Below are 25,634 nucleotides of genomic sequence, written 5' to 3'. Positions count from 1 at the left end.
TTTCTTTCTTTCTCTCTTTCTTTCTTTCCCTATCTTTTAATTTAATTTTTTATTTATAAAAGGAAACATTCACAAAACCATAGGATAAGAGGGGTACAATTCCACACAATTCGCACCACCAGAACTCCGTATCCCATCCCCTCCCCTGACAGCTTTCCCATTCTCTATCCCTCTGGGAGCATAGACCCAGGGTCATTGTGGGATGCAGAAGGTGGAAGGTCTGGCTTCTGTCATTGCTTCCCCACTGAACATGGATGGTGGCAGGTGGATCCATACTCCCAGCCTGTCTTTGTCTTTTCCTAGTGGGGCAGGGCTCTGGGGAATCGGAGCTCCAGGACACATTGGTGGGGTTGTCTGTCCAGGGAAGTCTGGTTGGCATCATGCTAACATCTGGAACCTGGCGGTTGAAAATAGAGTTAACATATATACAAAGCCAAACAAATTGTCGACCAGTCATGGACCTAAAGGATGGAATAGTGCAGATGAAGAGTTAGGGGGGGGCTCCATAAAGTAGATAGCTAGTAGGCATATTTTAGTTATAGTAAGTGTTGACTTTTTAACATCTGTAGGAAGCAAGATGCTAGAAAGTGTATTGTGTTATGTAATCTCAGAGATCTTGTTTGTTTCCCTAAAATAAGCTCTGGCAAACATAGCTAACTTACTTTTGATTCTAAGATATGCAAAACTAAACGGGAAGAAAGGGAAAAAAGGTGTTCCATGCAAATGACAATATTTTTTTTCCTCCAGGGTGATTGCTGGGGCTTGGTGCCTTCACTACAAATCCACTGCTCCTTTTTTTTTTTTTTTTTTTTTTGATAGGACAGACAGAAATTGAGAGGGGAGGATAGAGAGGCGGAGAGAAAGATGGACGCCTACAGACCTGTGTCACCACTTGTGAAGTGACCCCCCTGCAGGTGGGGAGCCAGGGGGGCTCGAACCGGGATAGTTGAGCAGGTCCTTGTGTTTCTTATTATGTGCACTTAACCCAGCATGCCATTTGATGTGATCTGGGGCCCATATTCAGCTTAGGAACCTGTGTGACCTCTGCATCCCTGTAGATCTGAGCTCACACTCTGTGGTCATGAGTAGGAACGTTCCAAGCTGCCCCAATATCAGGACCCAGCTTCCTCAGGTGGAGCATAGAGTATGTTGTCCAGTCTCCCTTCAGAGGATGGAACATTTTCTACCGTTGTTGATCCGAGTTGAGGGCAAGGTCCTATGGGGGCCCACAAAGGGGTCTATTGTGTTGTTCCTGATAGAGATGAACGATAACAATGGAGAGAGGCTCCCCACTAGGGAAAGAGAGAGACAGGCTGGGAGTATGGATCAACCCGTCAACGCCCATGTTCAGCGGGGAAGCAATGACAGAAGCCAGACCTTCCACCTTCTGCATCCCACAGTGACCCTGGGTCCACACTCCCAGAGGGATAGAGAATAGGAAAGCTGTCAGGGGAGGGGGTGGGATACGGAGTTCTGGTGGTGGGAATTATGTGGAATTGTACCCCTCTTATCCTATAGTCAGTGTTTCCTTTTTATAAATAAAAAATAAATAAAATAAATAAATAAATATCCAAATAGTCCTTGGCAGGGAAAAAGTTCCCCATCTCTATTATATATGCTATTTTTTCTAGATTGTATTTCTGCTGAAAATAAAACATTATTAGCTAACAAAAAAAAATCTGCTACTTAAATTGAGATCTCAAAGTTATACAAGTTGTAAGATGATTCCAACACAGTGGCTATTATTCCACATCATCAAAATAAACCTTTCTGCCCACTCCTCTCATTTCTCACATTCTTGCTTTTTATGCTGAGAATCAAACTGATGAACAATCTTTGATTGTGATGCCTCATTCCAATACATTCCAGACTCATGAATTCTTATTTTTTCTTATATATTCATTTAAGTATCAAGGAGAGAAGGGAGGAGGGACAGAGAGAACCAGGGCATTTTTCTGGCACCTGCGGTGCTGGGAGTTGAACTCAGAATGTCACATGTGAGAGTTCAGCTCCACTGCCCCGTCTCCCAGTCTGCACGTGGCAGACCACTGTCCTCATTAATTTCTCATTTGCCTCCTCTGATTATTATTTAATTTTCTTTCTCTCTAGCATCTTTTCCTTTGAGAACTGAACCCAAATCTTGTTCTTTACTTGAATAAAATATTCAGTTTGAGACTAATTTTGATTCTCTGTAAAATACAGGTATTACAGAAGTAGTGAAACTCCTCAAATAGGATTAAGTGACAAAGAATGTTTTTCAAAACTTGGTACAATTTTGATCTTTCTAAGGAAACCTGATATAGTCAAATTTCTGGATCCTTTCTTAAAAGTGCCCCAAACACTAGATTATTTGAATGAGGTAGAAAAATAACTGAGGGAAATTTCATTCTTTCTGTACTCTATTATTTAATCCAAAGTGAGGCAGAGAGTCTTTCCCAGCAGCTCCTTAAAAAGGCCTAGTGTCCTTTTTAGTCAGTGACCCAATCTAAGTCAGGGATAGAGAGACTGAAATGTGAAAACATGGTTTGAACTAAGGAACTCTTCATCCTTTCATTTAGAGGGAAATAAAGGAGAATCCCATCTAAAAGAAACTTCAGGTAAAGAAGGAGAAAGAGATTACTTGTCTAAAACAGACTTGTGTCTGGTGATATAAGTACGAAGAAAATCTTGGGAAAACAGCCAGAAAAATTCTCAGTACCCTATGTCTGCATCAACTTTGTGGAAGTGAGCTTAGTTCGGAAGCCTTGGAGAAGATGGTGTCAAATCTCTATTTGTGTGAGAAGATAAAGCCAGGCTGAATCATAAAGGAGAAGGGTAAAAGGCATGGGAGGCACAGAGTGAGTACAAGTAGTAACTAAGTAAGCAAAGAGCAAAAAAAAAAAAGAGTTCTCACTGGAAGACAGAGAGCAAATCACTCTCACCACAGCGGTAAACACACAAAACTGCTAAATCAGAGGACAGCAGTAACAGTAAGATAACGGACAGATAATCCATTCCAAATCTGGACAAAGCAAGCCTAACGTCAAAGAAATGGAGAAATAGCTGTAGAAAGAGAAGAGTCTCAGGGAAGTTTTTGCGAATAAACAGAACATTAACATGGAAATATTTTTGTGTTGATTAAGCAACGGCACTACAGATAGATATTTTGACTTAAATCAACCTGCTGAAGTTTTGATTGGATTGTGTCCTTTTCCAAGGGATGAGTCCAAGGGGTCATACAGATCAGAATGTATTATCTGTATGTGTCAGTATTGTTTACAATCGAATGATTAGGAAAATATCTTTTTGCATTTCATATAATCTTATAAAGATGTAGAGCCGTGTAAGTCTTCTATTTCTAACACCTACCCTAAGAAATGCCATAGCAAAAAAAAAAAAAAAAAGAAAAAAGAAAAAAAAAAGAAAGAAAGATGGTTACAACTGAGTATTTAACTTTCAAAGGGAAAAAGCCAGTTGCTATTTGGTAAATTTCTACTTTTGCTATAGCTGTTTTTAAATGTTTGAATGGTGCGCTCCTTCCTAAAGGATGGGATTTCTTGTTTCATTGCAATGTGAAGCTTGCCCTCTAGTGGTGTCATGCGAGTCATAAAATCAGGGAAGGAAAAAATAACCAGTGGAAGATTCTAACGGGAACTCTTTCCTGGTTTATCTCTTAATTTCCTCTCAGGAATAGCAAGTTAAAACTATAAATGCTCTCAAAAACATTTCAGTTCTTCCATGTGTCTGTCTGGTCCAGGCCCAAGGCTGGGGTGTCTTCTCTCTTACAGTCTCTGTTTCTCTCTTTTATCTGAAAGAAGTCTACCTGGAGTGATGAAACCCAAGAACTAGCAAACAAGCAGAAAAACACAAAAATATTAAATGTGTATTTGACATTCACTGTAAAGGCAAGTCTGAGTTAAGTCCGATGATTCTTTAAAGATTTCAAGAGACACATGTCCTTTGGCCAACTCATAGCTTTTTGCTGATCTTATATTCTAAACAGTTGTAGCTTGAGGATTCATTGCACTAAGCAGACTGGTGTATTATTAAAATCTGATTTTGCTGCTCATTGTGAACATTGCTCAGAAATTGGCCTTTTTCATATTTCTATCCCTTATTATAGGATTCTAAGGAAGTTGAACTTTCTTGAACCTGTATTTAATTAATAATTCCCATTTATAAATTTACATTTTTGTGTGACATGACCACTCTAAGGTAAATAAACATCACAAGGATAAACAGATACAATTACCATCCATGAAAAGGTGACTCATCTCGAAGTTTTTCAAAACACAAACTGAATCTTTTCAGTATATAGGCTGTGTAATTGATATGCAGACTCTCTCAAAAGCCCAGACCAAGTAGATCAGAAGCAACCAATAGCACAGCTATATACAAGATACTGGGTACTGTACAGCAAACCCTAACAAAAGGACTTTTCAAAGTTAACCCAATTACCAAACAATGTGATGATAACACTAACTATCGATTGTCTTTTTGAACCCTAAGAAAGCAGGAACCTCACATCTCCACTATAGAGCCCCTACTTCCCCCAGTCCTGGAACCCTTGGATAGGGCCCACTTTCCCGTATGCCTCTTCCAATCCATATCAAATAATATTGCATCTGCTGATCACAACCTAACCAACACAACGATTGCCACCTCAACATGCTTCACTTCAGACTGTGTCCAGAGACTTGACATGTGGAATGACAGCCCTTCAACTTCATTACTCGGGTGAGACCTTTCCTTTCATAGTATACTCTAATTCCATCCCAGGTGGTTCACTTTCTAACAAAGTCCCAAAACCTAGATATACACCAGTTTCTGTGAGAGAGAGCATATGTTCACACGTATCCATAAACTACTGCAAAATATATGCCTGAAAGCAGAAGTGCACTAGAGTTTGCATTGAGTACCCCCCTAATATTTCATCTCCACTATTCCAAGCTTCAGGTCCATGATTGCTCAACAATTTGTTTGGCTTCGTATGTTAACTCTCTTTTCAGTCACCAGGTTCCAGATGTCATCAGGATGCCGGCCAGGCTTCCCTAGACTGAAGACCCCACCAATGTGTCCTGGAGCTCCGCTTCCCCAGAGACCCACCCTACTAGGGAAAGAGAGAGGCAGACTGGGAGTATGGACCGACCAGTCAACGTCCATGTTCAGCGGGGAAGCAATTACAGAAGCCAGACCTTCCACCTTCTGCAACCCATAATGACCCTGGGTCCATGCTCCCAGAGGGCTAGAGAATGGGAAAGCTATCAGGGGAGGGGGTGGGAAATTGAGATTGGGTGGTGGGAATTGTACCCCTCCTACCCTATGGTTTTGTTAATTAATCCTTTCTTAAATAAAAAATAAAAAAATATTAAAAAAAAAGAAAAGGTGACTCAAAATTCCTTAGAGCAAGAGCTAGAGGACTTAACCATCTTCACGCTTCAGGAGCTATCAGATTTTTTCCAATTCATTTGTCTTTAATTTTATGAACTTCTTTTAAAGAAATAATCCAAAGATAGCTATTGTATCTATTTGAACAGCAGACTTAGTTACATTTGATTTGTCTATGTAGCATGACACCACCACCACAGCTGCAGTTGCTGTCCACATCCTGTTCTTCTTTGGGCCTTGTTGGGCTTGCCCCTTCCCCTGCTTCTATAACTACAACAATATAACAACAAGGGCAACAAAAGGAAAAAATAACAGAAAGAAAGAAAGAAGAAACCCCCCCCCCAAAAAAAAAGGACAGCCATGAGTGTGCAACTTGCCCTTAAGTTAGCTTTTTTTTTTTTTTTTTTTTAAAGGGGGTGGTTGGTAGAACTGAGGCCTCACACACACATGATGTCACTGCTCTTGGGTATTCTTCTACAGTTTTATTTAGTTTTTTGATGCAGACAGAAATTGAGAGGCAATGGGACTTCCGGAGGCTTGGCTACAGAGCAGTAGCAGCAGCTGTGTTTCTCTCCTCTTCCAGGTCAACTAGGAACACCAAAGGAGAACACCTGGGACCACAACAAAAGGAGACTAGAACGACTTCAGGAACCCACCAAATCACTGGTGAGGGCAAACACGTGTGGCTCGTGGACAGAGAGGAGCCTAGGGAGAGATTGGGTGGCTGGTAACAGTCCGGCAGTTTACCTGTTGAGGCACCACCTACAGTCTGTTTTACTAAGAAAAAGATGGCTGAAGAGAGGCGAGGACTCCCCTAAGACTCACCAAATACAATTGTGAGTCTCTATTGCTACTGCCCTCAGAGTCTGGAGCAGCAACAGGGAGGCCCTGTGCTGACACCAGGGGACATAGAACTAACCAGGAAACTCAGGAGAAGAGCTACACCTCAGTGGCCTAGCAGTGGGGCTCTGAGGGTCTCTTTACATAACCACTGGATTATCTCTGCCCCACCCTGCTTTGTCTCTTGGTCAGGAGTCAGTGATTAAGCTAAGAAGCCTACTTATAGTTTAAAAGCACTCAGGCTCCCATAGCCTACAGGGAAGAAAAAGAACAAAAGAGGCTTTTAAATCACTGAGCTCTAAACCAGGGATTAAAGCACTATTGCAACGACTGTCAATTTCCACAACTGTGAACTCTTTAATTACCATACTTAGACATAAGTCAATCCAGGCAAGAGTGATCAGTAATTTGAAAAGTACTGACAGAAGGACCTCATAACATAATATATAAAATGGTTAAACCAACAAGAAGAAATATTGGAGAAATGAACCAGGACAAGATTCCAGCTGAAAGCCCCCCAAAGGTTGAAGCACAAAACAATGAGATTAACATCCAAACACTAGTTAAGGAAACAATCACAGGAGTGAGTACAGAATTTGAAAGAATTGTCATCAGAAGTGCAGAAACAACAAATGAGACTCTGGAAGAAAACACAAGGTTATTAGCTGAAATAGCTGAGCTAAGAACACAACTAGCTGAACAAGCTAAAACAGTATCAGAACAGGGTAACAAAATAGATGAACTCCAGAAAACAGTAGAGGGGAGAGAGAATAGAATCAATGAGGCTGAAGACAGAATTAGCAAGATTGAGGATGAATTTGAGACAACTAAAAAAGAAGAGATCTCAAAAAGAGATTAAGAGATTCTGAAAACAACAACAGAGACCTATGGGATGACTTCAAAAGAAATAATATACGCATTATTGGCTCACCAGAGGAAGAAAGAAAGGGAGAGGAAGAAAGCATTCTTCAGGCCATAATAGCTGAGAACTTCTCTAGTCTAGACAACATCAAAGACATAAAGGTTCAAGAAGCCCAGAGGGTCCCAAACAAAATTAATCCAGACTTAAAGACACCAAGACACATTATATTGAGAATGGAAAGGAATAAGGATAAAGAAAGGATCTTGAAGGCTGCAAGAGAAAAACAAAGAGTCACCTACAGAGGAAAACCCATAAGATTAGCAACAGACTTCTCCACACAAACCACAGGCCAGAAGAGAATGGCAATATATCTATCGCATGCTCAATGAGAAAGGCTTTCAACCAAGACTACTGTATCCTGCTAGACTGTCATTCAGACTAGATGGCAGCATCAGAACCTTCTCAAACAAGCAACAGTTGAAGGAATAAACTATCACAAAGCCTGCCCTGAAAGAAGTTCTGAAAAGTCTCCTATAAACAGTCAGACCACCATAAATAGGACATATATCAGAAGCTTCTAAAAATCTACAAGAATGGCATTAAGATATCTTCAATCTTAGATATCAATAAATGCCAATGGCCTAAATTCACCTATTAAAAGACACAGAGTAGGAAGATGGATCAGAAAGCACAACCCAACAATATGCTGTCTACAGGAAACCCACCAAACTCAACAAGACAAACACAGATTCAAAGTGAAAGGATGAAAAACTATCATACAGGACAATGGCCCACAAAAAAGGGGCAGGAACAGCTATTTTCATATCTGACATGATAGTCTTTAAAATCAATAAAATTTAAAAAGATAGGAATGGACACTACATAATGCTCAGATGATCAGTTAATCAAGAGGACTTAGCAATTATTGACATCTATGCACCGAATGAGGAGTCATCTAAATACATCAGACATCTACTGAAAGAGCTATAGCAATATATTAACAACAACACAGTCATAGTAGGGGACTTCAACACCCCACTCTCTCAACTTCACAGATCATCCAGGCAGAAAATCAATAAAGACATGAGGGAGCTAAGTGAGGACATAGATAAACTGGAACTATTGGGCATTTTCAGAGTCATTCATCCCAAGAAACTGGAATACACATTCTACTCCAGTCCACATGGGTCATTCTTAAGGATAGACCATATGTTATGCCACAAAGACAGCATCAGCAAATTCAAGAGCATTGAAATCATCCCAAGCATCTTCTCAGACCACAGTGGAATTAAACCAACACTTAACAATCAACAAAAGATTAGCAATAGTCCCAAACTGTGGAAGCGCAACAGTATACTCCTTAACAACTACTAGGTCAAAGGGGAAATAAAGGAAGAAATCAAAATTTTCGAGAGTTCAAGGAAAATGAAGACACAACCCATCAAAATATTTGGGACACAGCTAAGGCAGTACTGAGAGGGAAGTTCATAGCTATACAAGCACACATTAGGAAACAAGAAAAAGCACAAATAAACAGCCCGATTGCACATCTTAAAGACCTAGAAGAAGAAGAACAAAGGAACCCTAAAGCAACCAGAAGAACAGAAATCACTAAAGTTAGGGCAGAAATCATAAACATTGAAGATAAGATAACCATACAAAAGATCAACAAAAGTAAATTTTGGTTCTTCGAAAGAGTGAACAAAATCAACAAACCTTTAGCCAGACTCACAAAACAAAAAAGGGAGAAGACCCAAATAAATCGGATCATAAATGAAAGAGGAGATACCACAACAGACACCGCAGAAATTCAGCATATCATGCAAGGCTTCTATGAACAACTATATGCCACCAAGCTAGAGAACCTGGAAGAAATGGATGATTTCCTGATTACCTATGAACTTCCAAAATTAAGTAAAGTGGAACTAGATAATGTAAACAGGCCCATCACAGCTAATGAAATTGAAACAGTTATCAAAAACCTTCCCAAAATTGAAAGTCCTGGACCAGATGATTTTACAAATGAATTCTACAAAACCTTCAAAGAAGAACTAATACCTTTACCTTTAAAATTCTTCTACACAATGGAATACTACTCAGCTATAAGAAATGGTGAATTCACCATTTTCAGATGAACTTGGATGGACCTTGAAAAATTCATGTTAAATTAAATAAATCAGAAACAGAAGGATGGATATGGGATGATCTCACTCTCAGGCAGAAGTTGAAAAACAAGATCAGAAGAGAAAACACAAGTAGAACCTGAACTGGAATTGGCGTATTGCACCAAAGTAAAAGACTCTGGGGTGGGTGGTGGGGCAGGAGAATACAGGTCCAAAAAGGATGATTAAAGGACCTAGTGGGAGTTGTATTGTTATATGGAAAACTTGGAAATTTTGTGCATGTACAGACTATTATAAATACTGTTGAATCTAAAACATCAATTCCCCAATAAAGAAATCAAAAAAAAAAAGAAATTGAGAGAGAAGAGGGAGATAGAGAAGGAGAGATAAAACTGCAGCCCTGCTTCACTGCTTGTGAAACTTTCCCGGCGCTGTCTGGTCAGCACTGTGGCCATGGAAGCCTCTTTGCTGCTATACTGTCTCCCCTCTTTCTGTCTCTTAGTCTCTCTCTCATTCTAAATAAGTTATCTGGCACAGTGGTAGTGCACTGGGTTTAGCGTATATGTTATAGGGCTCAAAGACTAACTCAAGCCTGTGGTCCCCACCTGTTTTGCAAGCAGTGAAGCATGGCTGCAGGTGTGTTTCTCCTCTATTTCCCCTTTCCTCTTTATTTCCTCCTTTCTTTCTTTCTTTCTTTCTTTCTTTCTTTCTTTCTTTCTTTCTTTCTTTCTTTCTTTCTTTCTTTCTCTCTTTCCTTCCTTCCCTCCCTCCCTCCCTCCCTCCCTCCCTCTTTCTTCCCCTTTCTTTCTTTCTTTCTTTCTTTCTTTCTTTCTTTCTTTCTTTCTTTCTTTTTCCTTTTTATGATATAGGATAGATAGAATTTGAGAGGCGAGGGAGTCAGGCGGTAGCGCAGCTAGCACAAAGCACAAAGGATCCTGGTTTGAGCCCCCGGCTCCCCACCTGCAGGGGAGTCGCTTCACAGGCGGTGAAGCAGGTCTGCAGGTGTTTGTCTTTCTCTCCCCCTCTCTGTCTTCCCCTCCTCTCTCCATTTCTCTCTGTCCTATCCAACAACGACATCAATAACAATGGCAATAATAACTATAACAACAATAAAACAACAAGGGCAACAAAAGGGAAAATAACTACTGATAAAAAATTTAGAATTTGACAGGGGAAGGGGAGCTAGAGAGGGATGGACAGAGACACCTGAGACCTGCTTCCTGAAGCAGCCCTTCTACAGGCGGAGAGTGAGGGCTCAAACCCGTGTCCTAAAGCTTGGGTGATAATGTGTGCACTTAACTTGCTGTGCAACCACCCAGACGCCTTAAATAACTTTTAATAATTAAAGTTGAGTACATGCCAAGAAATTTCAACATTTTTACTGTTTTAAGGACATATGCTATGACTTTCTTTTATCTGCAGATACATTATACTTTGCTATTTATTCTTTGAATATCATAACTTTTAGAAACATACATATAAAATCATATCAGACTAGTAAAAATAAATAAACCATGAATGGGAGGGAGGGAGGGAGGAAGGGAGAAAGTGAGGGAGGAAGGAAGGAAGGGAGGAAGGGAGGGAAGAAGGAAGCCTTAAAATAATTGGCAACTAAGGTTTTCATAAGAAACTTAAAAATGGGAGTTGGCAGCAGCGCGCCGGGTTAAGTGCACGTGGCGCAAAGCACAAGGACTGGCGTAAGGATCCCGGTTCGAGCCCCCGGCTCCCCACCTGCAGGGGAGTCCCTTCACAGGTGGTGAAACAGGTCTGCAGGGGTCTGTCTTTCTCTCCTCCTCTCTGTCTTCCCCTCCTCTCTCCATTTCTCTCTGTCCTATCCAGGAACGACGACATCAGTAACAACAACAATAATAACTACAACAACAATAAAAAACAAGGGCAACAAAAGGAAAATAAATAAATATATAAGAAAATATTTAAAAAAGAAACTTAAAAATATAAATGTTATACTTCAGAAATGTAAAAGCTCACACACATATAGGACTATAAGCATACCTGAAAAAATTGGAATCTGTTTATTTTGCATAACTGAAGTTTTAATTTTTTTTTTATTATTGAGGAAAAGTTGTTTCACAAGACTGTCATCTCAGGGTAAGGCATCACAGCTCCCAGAGTATGTGTTAGTTCACACACCGCCAAAGGGCATCTCCCCTCCCAGTGTGGGACACCGCACCCCTCCCCACTGTGGCTCCCTCCCTTGTCCCCACCCCACTCCCCACCCAGTGTCCTCAGATCTATTCTTCTTTTTCTTTCCAGATAGAGGGTGAGAGACAGAAAGGGAGAGACAGAGAGAAAAGCAGAGACATCACACCACTGCTCTACCACTCAGGAAACATCTGTGCGTGTGTGGTGCCTCCATGTGGTGTTGGGAGCTTGAACCCAGGTCTTTGCACGATAAGGTGTGCTCCCTGCCTGTGTGAGCTATCTCCCAGTCTCTCCACCTCAGCTCTGAAGGCATCCTTTGCACACAGCAGAGAAGGACTAGCTGCCGTGAAGTCTCCTGAATGACGACTTAATTTCTGCTCCTTTGTGATCCTACATTTCCTGGCTTCACACCAGCTTTCTTTCTTTCTTTCTTTCTTTCTTTCTTTCTTTCTTTCTTTCTTTCTTTCTTATTTTTTCTTTTCTTTATTGGGGAATTAATGGTTTACAGTCAACAGTAAATACAGTAGTTTTTATATGCATACTATTTCCCAGTTTTCCACAGATCAGTTCAACCCCCACTAGGTCCTCCTCTGCCATCTTGTTCCAGGACCTGAACCCTACCCCCACCCACCCCAGAGTCTTTCACTTTGGTGCAATACACCAACTCCAGTCCAAGGTCTGCTGTGTGTTTTCCGTTCTGGTCTTATTTTTCAACTTCTGTCTATGAGTGAGATCATGCCATACTCATCTGTCTCTTTGTGAATTATCTCACTACACATGATTCCTTCAAGCTACATCCAAGATGAGGTAAAGAAGGTGAAGTCAACGTTTTTAATAACTGAGCAGTATTGCATTGTGTATCTAGACCACAACTTGCTCAGCCACTCATCTGCTGTTGGACACTTGGGTTGCTTCCAGGTTTTGGCTATTACAAACTGTGCTGCTATGAACATAGGTGCACACAGATCTTTTTGGATGGATGTGTTGGGTTCCTTAGGATATATCCCCAGGAGAGGAATTGCAGGGTCATAGGGTAGGTCCATTTCTAGCCTTCTGAGAGTTCTCCAGACTGTTCTCCACAGAGGTTGGACCAATTTACATTCCCACCAGCAGTGTAGGAGGGTTCCTTTGACCCCACACCCTCTCCAGCATTTGCTGCTAGTACCTTTTCTGATGTATGACATTCTCACAGGAGTGAAGTGCTATCTCACTATTGTCTTTATTTGCATTTCTCTGAAAATCAGAGACTTGGAGCATTTTTTCATGTGTTTCTTGGCCTTTTGGATCTCTTCTGTGGTGAATATTCTGTCCATGTCCTCCCCCCATTTTTTTCTTTCCTTCCTTCCTTCCTTTCTTCCTTCCTTCCTTCCTTCCTTCCTTCCTTCCTTCCTTCCTTCCTTCCTTCCTTCCTTCCCTTCTTTCTTTCTTCCTTTTTTTGTCTCATTTGGGTCAGACTTGTACTACCTCAGGTGCTGGAGAAGTTGCTTACTGTAGAGAGGCCCTGCATTGCCACCATGTATGTCAGGTTTAAGTTCATGGGAGAGGAGTGACAGTAGGGGCAGATCTGGTGCGGTGATGTCTTTTCCTTTTCTCTATATGAGAAAAGAGTCGGGAATGCTGTGACTGAGCACGCCGGCGGATCCAACAGCTCTGTGAAAACGAATAACAAATGATAGTAAGTGGCATGAATGGAGAGATACGAAGTTAAACCCTTGTAGTTGATTGTTTTTGAGAAATGAGCAGGTCTAAGAAAGGCACTTTTAACGAACTCCCAGGTAGATAAAATAGTGACAAGTACCTGGACCTCGGATGTTTGGGAAATTCCTCAGCCATTCTGCTCTCAGCTATTTTGGAAGCTATAGCATTTGTGTGTTGTGTTTTGTATATTTTCCAAGCTATAATGGAACTTAGGGTGGAAAAATAAGATGCACGCAGCTGTATCTTTTCCTTCCTTCTTTCCTTCCTTCCTTCTTTGCTTCCTCCCTCCTTCCTTTCTCTCTCTTTCTTTTTTACTGGGTAGAGATAGTGAGAAATTGGGAGGGGAGGGGGTGAGATACAGAGGGAGAGAGACAGCTATACACCTGCAGCCCTGCTATACCACTCACAAAGCTTCCCCACTGAAGGTGGGGGCCAGGGGCTCAAACCTGGGTCCTTGTGCACTATAAAGTGAGTGCTTAACCAGGTGTACCACTGCCTGGACTCCCCAGTTACATCTTACAAATCAGCTGCTTTTTCACAGATTCAAAGATGTGTATCATTTTACTGGAGAAGTAATGATGTGTACATCATTGTTGTGTAGTACCATTTCATAAAACCCAGGTAGACACGTCCGCGACCACTTTCCCCATCAGCATGACCCCCGCCTTCACCATCTTGCACTGGGTCTCCACTGTCCTCGCAGACTTCTAACCTCCCTCTCCTTCTCTGGTCCTTTGTTTTTCAAGAGTAAGTCACTCCTAGTTTTAATTGTATAAAAAATTCCTTGTCTTATTGCAAACCTCTGTTTTGAGTTGAGAAAAACTGTTTTTTTTCTACATTCTTGGCAATGTTCTCTTGGTTTTAATAAAGGACATTTTTAAAGACCCTTTCCCACCATTCTATAATCCAAATGCACTCAGCTTTAAACCTGACATTACACCAAACCTGTGAACTAATCTCGGGATTTAGATGCTAAGTCTCCTTTTCATTCCAAGTATTTAATCTCTTGCATTTTTTTTTCTGTCCACATATTAAATAGCTGTTTTTTTTCCCTGTTTTATTTGCCTGCTACATTTTCAATTACTTTTTATGCTCTTTAGAAAAGTTATTTATTTCTGTATTTTTTTTTTTACATAGTCACTATACTAGAATGCACTTAATAATTTTAAGAGTTTTCAGTAGGGAAGCAATTATAGAAGTTAGACCTTCCACCTTCTGCATCCGATAATGACCTTGGGTCCATACTCCCAGAGGGATAGAGAATAGGAAAGCTCTCAGGGGAGCGGATGGGATACGGAGTTCTGGGGATGGCATTGTGTGGAAATGTACCCCTCTTATCCTATAGACTTGTCAATACTTCCATTTTATAAATAAAAATTTAAAAATAAATTCATTAAAAAATAATTTTAAGAGCTTTCAGATTCTTGCCTTGGGTATCATTCAGGATCCTGAAGTTCACCATTCAATCTAACAATTTTTATAGCTCTGTAAGCATATTTTTTTTCTGACTTTAAATTGATAAAAGCAATACTTTGACCTTTATTTCCAAGACAGCTGCTGGTGACCTCAAGGGTTTATCTTCCTGTTTCTGTGACATGTGCAGCCCAGGTTGGGTGGCAACAAGATTTTGTTTGGTAAGACAGATGTGTACAGTGTGCCAAGCCCGGTGAGACGTCCACATCCATCTTTTCTCCAGTTATAAAAATGGTGTGAAAGATGGGTGCACAAGAGCGAAAAGATGAAGCGCTGGACTCAGATTTAAAACTTAAAGATTACCGGAAGTCTTAGTAATTAAAGACATTTTAAGAATCTACTAGAAGCAACAGTGGTAAGAAGGCACAGAATACAAAATATCTAAACAGGAAATAAAGTCAGTGTCAAGTCAAACTGATGCCAGAGGTGAAAAGACACAAACCACTACTCCCATCACCTCATCCTAATTCAGCACCGGAAGTAATAGTTGAATCTTTCCTCTTTGTGTTTGTTCTATGAATGGACATTTCTGAATTAAAAAAAAAAAAACAAGGAAAAAATTGGGCCTAGGAACAGTAGATTCATAGTGCAGGCACCGAGGCCTAGTGATAACCCTGGAGGCCAAAGGAAAAAAAAGACATAATGGTAGTAATTACATGTATAGTTTTGTTCTTCCATCAGGAGAATTATTTCACCTACTTATGTGGACTTTTTCCTCCAAGATTAAGCAGATTATTATAATGGATACCCAACATTTTTTATTTAAACAATAGCCCAGAAATAGCAATGATGACTTTATGCTGATATTCATTAACAAATCACCCTTATTTTTAAGTATTATTTTTGAACTGAGTGTATGGGACTGGACCACATATACAATTTTTCTACTCTCATGAATCTATTATTTCTGTGGAGGAGAGATATGTAAGTAGATAAAAGCATCTTATGAATTAATGGCAATGACTGCTGAGGAGAACAAAAAAGTAAGCCAGTTTGCTGTCTTAAAAAAAAGAGTTTTGTATTTAAAGGAAGACATCAGGAAAAAGCTTAATGAGAAACTATATCTGTAAACCATGAAGCAAGTGAGAGAATCCTGAGGATATCATCAAGAAGAAAGCTACTACCTGGAGAAGATTCAGTGCAGAGGTGTGAAGACAGATCACGCCTGCCAAGTTTAAGAAGCCACTTAAAGTCCAACGCTGCTTGATGCAGGTGAGCAGGGAAAGAGAATCAGGACAAGAAGCTAGAGACCAGGGGCACTGGGTGGAAAGGATTAAAACAGATTAAAACAAACAAACAAAGCAACAAACAAAACCCTTGTGTTTCATTAACCCAGAGGTAGCATTTGATGAATTCATTTAATGAATTTTTGCATCAGTTTTGACACATTCACTCTGGCTATTAAGTTGAAAACAGACTAAGTATCTGCAGAAGTCAACTCAACCGTTGCTGTAACACAGGAGGTATGTGATGGTGATGGTATGATCTCTGTGACACTGGAGTTAGTGAGAAGTGACAGAATTATAGATTTTTTTTTATACACAAACCTACCACAATGCAATTATTAAAGAAGTAGATCCGGCATTTTCAGAGAAATAGATGAATCAAAGTTGATGCCGAGCATTTTGACTTTTAAATGATTTTATTAATGCAACAGGCACTAACAGAAGTCGAGCTAATCCATTTCCATTTGTATTAATACAATAGAGTAGAGAAAAATAACTAGAAAGTAATTCTCAGAGAACAGCAGTTTAATAACAGTATAATGGAATAAAGATGATAAAATAGGAACAAATATTTTAATAGATATTTCCCATTTGTTTCTACACAGAAACCAAAATGTACTTTAAATAGTAAAGCACAAATGTTATGTTAATTTTGGCATAATAAGAACTTTCCACTGTTTAGTAAAGTTTATTTGAAATTAATTTGCATTATCACTAATTATCAGAGAATAAATGGACTGCAAAGAAAGTAGCTCAAATTGTGAATATTATATTGCCCTGTTTATTTTTTTCTGGGAGCTTGCCACAGAGATATAAAGATAGAATTTGCACAGTGGAATTACAGGTTTGTAAAATAATATAATTTTATAGAAATAATTCACTTGGCTGAACTGTGCTCCACAAATGCACCAGATGGAAGTCAATATTTACACACTTTTCTACATGAACTGTTGTTAGATTAATGCTGGCTAATACGAGTTTGTAGACCTTATGTTTTGCTATTTTGAAAACAATAACGTCAATATTGAAAACTATGTTTAGTGTATTTAAACATCATTACATTTTCAAAGCCCATACTCATTTAAGTAGTTCATATCGCACTTAAAAATCATGCACTTATTGTGTTGTTTTCGACGGGTTATGTTGTTTTCGCCGGGCTGGCTTCCGGGCGGGTAACAGACGACCAGGGATTCATGGTTGAGCTGTAGGCAGTATCTCTTTATTCATGCAGGAAGCAGCACAATCTAAGCCAAGCTAAGCTAAACTAAAGGTAAAGTACTGTAAAACTCACAATGCTGTCTTTATATATACTTGCCAAGTAAGGTGGAAACAGGATGTGACATAGAGAGGGTGGAGAGAAAAGTGACTGGTGAAAATCAGAGTGTGACAAAGAGGGGGCAGAGCAGGCGAGAATCCTATCACTGAACCACCAATGCCCTGGAGGGAGGGTGGAACTTGTTAACAGTGGTTATGTAAATAGAATGAAGTGGTTATGCAAATAGAAAAGTGTTAAGCAGGGGGGATTTAAACCAAATGAAACAGAAGGGGTCTCATGCATACCAACATTATTGAAAGTTCATTATTATAACAAAATGTACTTAATTCCCAGATTTATAATTTCATACAAATTAAATACATCTGAATTTTTCTGGCACAGTCTCCTTCCATATTCTAACTAGACAGACAGAATCTTTGCAGAGACAGTCTGCGGTCACACATAGGGGAGGACCACAGTACTACACGGGGACTTTTCAAAGGACATACTCATCTTGGTTTACTCTTTCAATCCTAATCTAAATAAATTCTTTTTTTTCCCCACAAGGAATATTTCCTATTTTTTAAAATTGATCTAATAATGATCTATAAGAAATTGATAACGTCTGATAATGATTGTTAAGGGATACAATCCCACACAATCCCTGCCGTTAGACTTCTGTATCCCCTCCCCTCCATTGGAAGCTTCCCTATTCTTTATCCCTCTGGGAGGATGGACCCAGGGTCACTGTGGGAGGCAGAAGGTGGAAGGTCTGGCTTCTGTCATTGCTTCCCCACTGAACCTGGGTGTTGACAGGTGGATCCATACTCCCAGCCTGTCTCTCTCTCTTTTCCTAGTGGGGCAGGGCTCTGGGGAAGGACACATTGGTGGGGTTGTCTGTCCAGGGAAGTCTGGTTGGCATCATGGTAGCATCTGGAACCTGGTGGCTGAAAAGTATTAAGAAATAAAGCAGAGCAGATCGTTTAGTCATCAGGAACCTAAAGGTAAGAATACAGCAGATGAGCAGAAGACTCTCATTCCCAAGAGACCCTTTTCCACCATCATACCCCAGGCCCCTCTCTGCCCCCCTTGCTCCCAACCCCTCCCCAAGGTGCAAGCCGCTATCTCACATTAAACTGAATCTAACACTGGCTGGGATGGTGCTCAGCTGCCTTTATATGATTTGATATCTGGCATTGCATAAACTACAGAGGTGTCCTGGTTTCTCTCTCTTAAGTTAATTCACAACATAGTTCTTAAAAGACATAAAGCATCCTAGGGGCCGGGCGCTGATGCACCTGGTTGAGTAAACATATTACAATGCACAGACTCAGATTCAAGCCACCTGTCCTCACCTGCGGGGGGGGGGGGGGAGCTTTATGAGTGGTGAAGCAGTATTGCGGGTGTCTCTCTGTCTCTCTCCATCTCAGTTATTTCTGGCTGTTTCTATCCAATAAATAATTAAAAAAATAAAAAATAGAACACCCTTCTGAAACAAACAAACAAACAAACAAAAATAAACAAACAAAAAAGAATACAGCAGATGAGATTTGGGGTCTCCATTTTGGAAAAAAAAAGCTAGTAGGTCTATTTTAGGTCTATTCCAAGGGGCCCATGACTTGACTCATTTTTGCCTGAGCCCGACAGCTAACGTGCAGATGGCCCAGGAAGATTTCTGAAGCTTCGTGCCTACCCAATGAATCCATCACTCCCACTGCCTTTCCTTTTTCTTTTCTCCCTCTCTTTTTGAGAGACAGAGAGGAGCAGGGAATCCGAAAGAAGAACAAAGAGAGACACCTTCAGTACTACTAGGCTATTTGTGAAGATCGCCTCCCCTGGCTGGAGAATAAAGTCTGGAGATTTCTCAGAACACTAGAAATGGACTTGAACCCAGGCCTTTGCACGTGACTCTACCAGGCTCAACACCAAACAATTTGCTGCATAGGTTGTATGTGTCTTTACTTTTGATCATTTTATTGTTGATCTCACAGCAGCCTAGGACACGGTCTGGCACCGTGGTCTCCTAGTCAAGATCTCAAGATGCCTGCCTCCATGGGTGGCCAACACTATATCGTTTCTTCTCCAAAACAGAAGATTCCGGGTGCATCTGGGTGACAAGTCTAGCAGATGGAGACTTGTCTCAAGTGGCCTCCCCCAGGGCTCTGTTCTGGCTCCTACGCTATTTAATATTTACATCAATGACCTCCCAGAAACTTCTTCAAGGAAGTTCATCTACGCCGATGACATCTGCTGTGCAACTCAGGCATCCAAGTTTGACATCCTCGAGGAAACACTCATGAAAGACATGTCTCTGATATCTGATTACTGTAAAAAATGGCGACTAATCCCTAGCACTGCAAAAACGGTATCATCTGTTTTCCATCTACACCATGCCTCGGCCTCGCGTGAGTTTAATGTGCAGCTTGGCGATACGAGAATCCGGCATGAAGCCCAGCCAGTCTATCTTGGCGTTACTCTCGATCGCACTCTGTCATTTCACGAACATCTCATAAAAACTGCTGCAAGTGTGGGCGCGAGGAATCACATCATTGCAAGACTGGCCAGCTCCTCATGGGGCACAAGCGCTTCCACACTATGATCATCCTCTCTGGCATTATACTATTCCACTGCAGAATACTGTGCCCCAGGATGGTTCCGTAGCCCCCATGTCCACTTGGTCGATTCCAAATTACATTCCTCCATGAGGATCATTTCTGGAACCATCCGTTCCACCCCGGTTCCATGGCTGCCAGTTCTTAGCAACATCGCCCCGCCAGATATTCGTCGGGATGCGGCATCATCTAAGTTCATTTCCCACGTCTACTCTCAACCGGACCTGCCAATATACGCGGATATCTTCACCCACCCTGTCCAACGCTTGACATCTCGTCACCCAATCTGGTCCCCCACGCCTACACTGAACTTCTCTGTTCCAGTCTCTTGGAAACAGAGTTGGCAGTCAGCTGAGGTAAAGAACAAACACCTCATCACAGACCCCTGTGAGCGTCAACCCGGCTTTGACCTAGCACGTTATAATCGGGCCCTCCTCAATCGCTATCGAACAGGCCATGGCCGGTGAGCCGCTATGTTCCATCGCTGGGGAGCCAGAGACGACCCAAACTGCCCCTGTGGCTCCAGACAGACTATGACCCACATAGTCAACGACTGCCACCTCTCCAGATTCAAAGGAGGTCTCGAAACTTGACATCAGGCTCAACCTGACGCTGTTGACTGGCTACGGAAGAAGGGCAAACGCTAGAAGAAGAAGAACTTTATTGGAGGGAATTAGTAGTTTACAATGGCCATTGATACATGGGTAGTTTCCCAACTCCCTGTGACGTTTTCGGCACAACACTCTCAACCAGTTTGTGTCCTTTTACATCTTCATGCTGCAAGACCCCAATGTTCTCTTTAGTCTCCACTTTCCCAGCGTCCGTTTCTGTCATGCAATGCACTATGTACCTCCCCAGGCTCACTTTGCTTTCTCCCTCTCTGTCCTTATCTATTACATTCTCCCTCTAAGCGAGATTATTTAGTATTTGTCTTTCTCTTTCCAGTTTACCTCACTTAGCATAATCTCTTCAAGTTCCATCCAAGATGAGGCTAAGGAGATGCCTTCATCGTTTTTCATAGTTGAGTCATATTCTATCATGTGTATATGCCACTTTTTTTTTTTTAGCCACTCATCTGTCATTTGACATCTGGCTTGTTTCCATGGTGATTAAAATTGTGCGGGTAGGGAGTCTGGCTGTAGCGCAGCCGGTTAAGCACACGTGGCATTAAGTGCAAGGACTAGTGTAAAGATCCCCACCTGCAAGGGAGTCGCTTCACAGGTGGTGAAGCAGGTCTGCAGGTGTTTGTCTTTCTCTCCCCATCTCTGTCTTCCCCTCCTCTGTCCATTTCTCTCTGTCCTATCCAACAACAACGACATCAATAACAACAACAATAATAACTACAACAACAATAAAAAACAAGGGAAAATAAATAAATATAAAAAAATTAAAACAAATTGTGCTGTTATGAACGTACGTGGACTCTTTCAATAGTTGCTTTTTAGTTTCCTTTGAGTAAATCTCCAGGAGAGAAATTGCTGGGTCAAATGATATATCCACTTCTAATGGTCTGAGAATTCTCCACAGTGTTTGCTAGGAGGATTGGAGCAAGTTCCCACTCATAGCGCAGAGGTGTCCCCTTCCCTCACATCCTCTCCAACACTTGTTGTTCCTGTCCTTTCTAATGTACGACATTTCCACAAGTGTAAAGTGATATCTCGCTTTATTTGTACTTCTTTGATAATTAATGACTTTGAGCACTTTGTCATGGTGATCCTCTTCCCTAGTCAAATTTCTGCCCATGTCCTCGCCCTATATTTGTTTTCTAATGGAGTTGTTTGCTTTCGCTGCCACTAACTTTACTGAGTTATTTATGCACTTTGGTTGTCAGTCATTTATCGTAAATATATTGTATTAAGATCTCCTGCTCTATAGGATGTCTTTCTGTTTGGGTGATGATACCTGTTGTTATGCTGAAGCTTTTCAGTTTGATGTAATCCCACTTATTTGTTTATTTTTTATTAGTGATTTAATACTGATTAACAACACTGTAAGATAAGAGGGGTAAAATTTCATACAGTTCCCACCGTTAGAGTTCCATGTCCCATCCCTCCCTCCATTGGAAGCTTCCTTAATATTTATCCCCCACTGGGAGTATGGACTAAAGGTCTTTATGGGGAGCAGAAGGTGGGAGGTCTGGCTCCTGTAATTGCTTCTCCACTGGACATGGATGTTGGCAGGTCAATCTATACCCCCAGCCTGTTTCTATCTTTCCCTATGGTGTGGGGTTAATTGTGAAGGCATGGTAAGAACATAGGGGAACTCCCATCATACAGATGGAGGTCTGATAAGACACCCCACCTGTCATCCTCTCACTTCCAGGGGTCAAGAATGGAGGGAAAAGCTTTCCTGACTCACTTTCCTCTTGTCAGTCTCCCAAACATCACAGGAACCTACACCCCCTAACACTTAACTCATGTCCTTGTTACAAGCCAAACGGTTTGCCTGCCTATAGTTCACTATAGTTCACCTGTTGTGATCACACATACTCCACATAGCACCATTCTGCCTTGACCAAAAGGCTCTTCCTTCCAATTTCATTAACCCCCCCTCCACTTTGATCTATATCCCCTGTTTTTCCTCCTTGTCTACTTCTCCCTTGTTGATATAATTAATATGTCCTTCATTCTGGAACTTTCCCTTCTACCCCTATCAAGTCCTTAGAACCTTCACCATGGGGTTTCTGACATTCCAAAGCCCACCCTGACCACCATATGTAAAAAATATCTTTTGTTCCCTCCTTCTATTTAAACCCTGCCTTCTGTTCAATAAACAGATCATTTGTGATTAAAATGGTCTCCTGGTCTTTTCCTGTTGTTAGCCACTGGAGTTAACACGAGAGGCCAGTAGCATGGCTTACTTCTGCTGTGAGGTTCTCCACTCGAGTATCAGCAGGGCTCTGGGGAAGTAGGGTTCCAGGACATATTGGTGAGCTTGTCTGCTCAAGGAAGTGAGGATGGCATCAAGGTAGCGTATGTAACTTGGTGGCTAAAAGGCAGTAAAATATTTTAGGTATGTTCCATGTGGCCCTTGACTTTCGTAAATTTTGCCCGAACCTGATAGCTAACGTGAAAGTGGACTAAAAATATTGTCTGGGAAGATGATGCCAGGGTTGACTATAGGACTAGAGATGAGTGCAGCCTAGAATGTTCCCAGCTGTGACCATGGACTATGAGCTCAGACTGACAGGGACTCAGAGGTCACACAGGATCTTGAGCTAAATATGAATAGACATGGGCCCTAGTTCAGATTGATGGGGTTAACAGTTAATTGTATTAACATACTTTTCTCATAGTTGGGAGCTACTCTCAGCCCTAAGTTGGCTTTCTAGTCATATTCTCAATCTGACACCATCTTCCCAGACAAGATTCATTTTTGTTTTCTTCACTTGGTCTTGAAAATATTTCTGTTACACAGATTATGAAGTGTTCAGCCAATGTTTTGCTTTATGCATTTGATAGTTTCTGTTCTTTCTTTTCTTTTCTTTTTATTTTTTAAAAACTTTGTTTATTGAATAGAGACAGCCAGAAAACAAAAGGGAAGGAGGAGATAGATAGAGAGAGATAGACACCCACAGCACTACTTCACTTCTCGTGAAGTTTTCCTCCTGCAGGTGGGGACCAGGAACTTGAACCCAGGTCCTTTCTCATTGTAATAAGTGCACTCAACCAGATGTGCTACCACCTGGACAGGACAGTTTCTGTTCTAACGTTCATGTCATGAGCCACTTGGAGTTGACTTTAGTGCATGGTGATGTGTGGTGGTTCCATTTCATTCATTTGCACATTTCAAACCAGTTTCCCCAACAACAATTGTGGAAAAAACCTTTTTTTGTCCATTTAATGTTATGCAAGCTAAGTTTTAAAGAACAGTCAGTATGTCATTGAAAACAGATCTAGAATGCTTCAGTATTTATCAAGCTCCCACTTGCACACAATACATTGGACAAAGGGCTAGTAATTGAGTTTTATGAAGAACCAACAAAAAATAAGTAACCCTATCAAAAACTGTGGGAAAAAAAATCTGTGCAGAAACGTTACCAAAGAGAATGAATGGATTGCTACCAAACAAATGGAAGAACATTAGGGAAAAACAAATGAAAGCAATGTTGATATATCACCTCACACACATGGACATGACCTAAATCTACAAGAACAGAAACAGTGGACATGGATGCAATGTGAAGGAAAGAATCCCTTTTACACTGTGGGTGACAATGTGAATTGATCCAGCAGTGAAGTAAGCAGCATGGAGAGTCCTTAAAATATTAGAAATACACTCTCCACAAGATTCAGCAGTTCCTCCAGTAAGTTTCCAAAAACCACAAAAACACCAGTTCAAAGCAGCATGTTCATTGTAGTGCTACAGACACTACTCAGGACTTGGAAACCACCCAAGTGCCCAACAGAGGAATAAAGAATCAGGAATATGTGGGACATATACTCAGTGGAATATTACTCAGTGGAATATAAGAAGATATGAGATCTTTCTATTACAGTAGGGAAGGAATGATGGTGATTATGCTATATTCCAAAAGCCAGAGAGAGAAATATACTAACACGTCCTGGATATTCTTATGCATATGTGGAATTTAAGATGAGAAATTGTACTCAGGTGCTAATGACATACAAATCATTTTTTCCCTACTAAAACAATTTAAAAAAAAGAGAAAATGAGTGATGTAAAAGAAATGAGTATTGCTGTTAAAATTCGTAGGCTCCAGCTAGTTTCACGGGCGGGTAACAGTGATGACCAGAGACATACGGCTGGGCAGGGAAGCTGTATTTCTTTATTCAGGAACAACGATTCATAAACTAAACCAAACTAACCACCAAACAGAACTCTGCTGCCTCTTTCCCCCCCGCGGCGGAGCCAAGCACTCTCTCTAACTCTGCCCCTCTGGAACTCTGTCGGGGTTCCTAGGGGGGGGGCAAGCGGCCCGTGAAGCTAACAGGACTGATCCAATTCTCTTGGCGGGGGAGAGCTAGAACAAACCAATGTAAAGCATACAACAGAGTATAAAATCAATAAAGCAATTGTCTCTATGAGAAGATTTGAGAAGATCTGTGGGAATGTTGGGTGGGGTACAAGGGACTTGGGGGTGTAGGACTATGTGAAAGCTTAGTAGAGTTTAGGGAAGCTCCCCCATCCTCAGATGGAGGTCTGGAAAGACACCCCGCTTGTTAGCCTCTCTCCATAGAGATGAGCCAAGAGGGAAAAGTCTTCCAGACTCAGCTTTCCCTTGTTAGACTCTCAAGCTCACAAAAAGCCTATACCCTCTCTCACTGAGTTCCCCCTGCTATCAGCCAAATGGTTGCCTGCTTTAGGATTCACTCACTCAAAGTTCACACATTCCACTTCACCTTTTGATCACAAAGGAAGAACACATCCTGTCACACACTGAAAAGCCCCCAAAATCTTATTTCCTGGTACACTTTGATGTCCTTAATTTACATCAAGCCTTGTTCTTCCTTCTCTATCTCACCTTACTGGTTCAACCTCTATTCTTCTCTCAAATGCCTTTGGATCATTAAATCCCTTAGGAGACTAATTGTTTTGACCTTTATGTACTGCACCAACTCTTGTCATACCAACCCCCTACAATAGGGGGCAAGCTGACCTTTAAGAAACCTGTGAATTCTGACATATGTGAAAAATGTTCTTTAACTTTCTATATTAATCCCAACCCACCCCCTAATCAATGAGTGTTTGTACCAAGATACTCCCCGAGTCCTCTTTCTTTATCATGCAGTCTCTAGAGCTAGTGATAGGGCCTCGGTAAGCTTCCTTCCTGGCTGGATCCACCCCACGTGAGCCCCAGCATGGGGGCACTCTACACCAGCATAGAGGGAGAAGGCACTTTGCAGTACTACTAAGACAACTGTCTTGTAAAAGAATTCCCCTACAAAACTTAAAATAATGAAAAATGACTTGTGCTGTCTCAGACTTGGCTGAAGCAATGTATAAGGTCTGTTTATCTTCTGTGGTGGGAGTGAGAGAGTTCTGTTCTGAATG

Source organism: Erinaceus europaeus, chromosome 4, assembly GCF_950295315.1.
Source record: "Erinaceus europaeus chromosome 4, mEriEur2.1, whole genome shotgun sequence".
In the NCBI taxonomy this organism is placed as follows: domain Eukaryota; kingdom Metazoa; phylum Chordata; class Mammalia; order Eulipotyphla; family Erinaceidae; genus Erinaceus; species Erinaceus europaeus.
The sequence above is the reverse complement of the archived record's forward strand: the minus strand, read 5'-3'. Positions refer to the sequence as shown.